The 1996-nt window shown below is 48.9% G+C and overlaps 1 long non-coding RNA gene across 1 annotated transcript; it reads left to right on the top strand.

Moving 5' to 3' along the window:
- Window positions 1–1346: 1346 nt before the first annotated feature.
- Window positions 1347–1591, top strand: LOC121233785. The gene is made up of 2 exons (XR_005933904.1): window positions 1347–1385; window positions 1513–1591. It is a non-coding gene; the product is annotated as an uncharacterized LOC121233785 (long non-coding RNA).
- The last annotated feature ends 405 nt before the right edge of the window (window positions 1592–1996 follow it).

Here is a 1996-nt window from a genome sequence, read left to right as displayed (position 1 = left end):
TGCTCCACCTCTGCCTCAGGAGTCTCCGCCCTTCTCAGAATACAATTATCATATCTCCGCCCTTCTCGAGCGAGGCTATCACGCAGGTGCAGGGTCAGTGTCTGAGGCGTGGTAAATCTTGGAGGCGGGTAGCCTTCGACCAGGAGGTGGGTTTTGGTATTATAATGAAGCAAAGTTCGTCTAAAGTTCATGATTTCTTCATCGATGTCATGACAACGGTTGCAATCCATCCTTTTTGACAGTAGCTATTCGGTTATCTCTAACGGCTCTAGCCAGGTACCTTCCAGGAGCCTTGTACCGCACATTCTGTCCTTGGGATTGGCCGCTGCGCTCCAAACAGGCCGTTGTCAGGTAATGTACTGTTCATGTTCCTAATGACAATGTTGAGACAATGCTGATTTTCTGACCGACTCTTACAATAGGACAAGGGATAATGGTTTTAAAGTAAAGGAGGGTGGATTCAGACTAGGTATAAGAAGAAATTTTTTACAATGAGGGTAGTGAAACACTGGCACAGGTTGCCCAGAGAGGTGGTAGGTGCCCCATCCCTGGAAATCCCAAGGTCAGGTTGGACGGGGCTCTAAGAAACCTGATGGAGTTGAAGATGTCCCTGCTCATTGCAGGGGGGTTGGACTAGATGACCTTCAAAGGTTGCTTCCAACCCAAACCATTCTATGTTTCTACGATTCTAAGACGTACACTTGGTGCAGGAGGATCAGGTCAGGGAATACTTAAGCAAACTGGACATATATAAGTCCATGGGCCCTGATGGGATGCATCCACTAGTGCTGAGGGAGCTGGCTGATGTCATTGTGAAGCGACTCTTGATAATCTTTGAACAGTTATGGTGACTGGATGAGGTACCTGAGAACTGGAGGAAGGCAAATGTCAATTCTGTCTTCAAAAAGGGTAAAAAGGAGGACCCAGGGAACCACAGTCCAGTCAGCCTTACCTTGAACCCTGGAAAGGTGGTGGAACAACTGATCCTGGAAACCATTTTCAGGCACATGAATGACAAGGTAAACAGAAGTAGTCAACATGGCTTTACCAAGGGGAAGTCATGCTTGATCAGCCTGATAAACTTCTCTGATGAAGGGACTGGCCTGGTAGATGAGGAGAGAGCAGTGGATACTATCAACCTGGACTTCGGTAAGGCCTTTGACACTGTCTGCCACTAGAATCTTCATAGACAAGCTGTTGATGTACGAGCTGGATGAGCAGACAGTGAGCTAGACTGAAAACTGGCTGAACGGCTGGGCCCACAGGGTGGTGATCACTTGTATAACATCTCATTCAAGGTCAGTAACTAACAGTGTGCCACAGGGGTCAATACTGGATCCAATCCTGTTCAGCATCTTCCTTAATGATCTGGTTGATGGGGCAGAGTATACCCGCAGCAAGTTTGCTGATAACACCAAACTGGGAGGAGTGGCTGATACAGTAGACGGTCGTGCTGTCATCCAGAGGGACCTTGACAGGCTGGAGAAATGGACTGATGGGAACCTCATGAAGTTCAACAAGGAGAAATGCAAAGTCCTGCATATGGGGAGGAACAACCCCAGGCACCAACATATGCTGGGGGCCACTCAGCTGGCAAGCAGCTTCGAAAAAAAGAACCTGGGGGTCCTGGGGCACACCGAGTTGAACAGGAGCAAGCGATGTGCCCTTGCGGAAAAGAAGGTTAATGGTATCCTGGACTGCATTAGACAAAATATTGCCAGCAGGTCGAGGGAGGTGATCCTTCCCCTCTACTCAGCACTGGTGAGACATCTGGAGTGCTGTGTCCAGTTCTGGGCTCCCCAGTATGGGACGTGGACATGCTGGAGAGAGTCCAATGAAGGGCCACAAAGATGACTAAGGGGCTGGAGCATGAGTCCTAGGAGGAAAAGCTGAGAGCTGGGACAGTTTAGCCTAGAAAAGAGCAGTTTCAGGGTGGATCTTCTCAATGTATATAAATACCTGAAGGGAGGGTGCAAAGAGGATGGAGCCAGACTCT

This window comes from Aquila chrysaetos, chromosome 14 (assembly GCF_900496995.4).
Source record: "Aquila chrysaetos chrysaetos chromosome 14, bAquChr1.4, whole genome shotgun sequence".
Classification (NCBI taxonomy): Eukaryota; Metazoa; Chordata; class Aves; order Accipitriformes; family Accipitridae; genus Aquila; species Aquila chrysaetos.
This window is presented reverse-complemented; position numbering and strand designations above follow the sequence as displayed.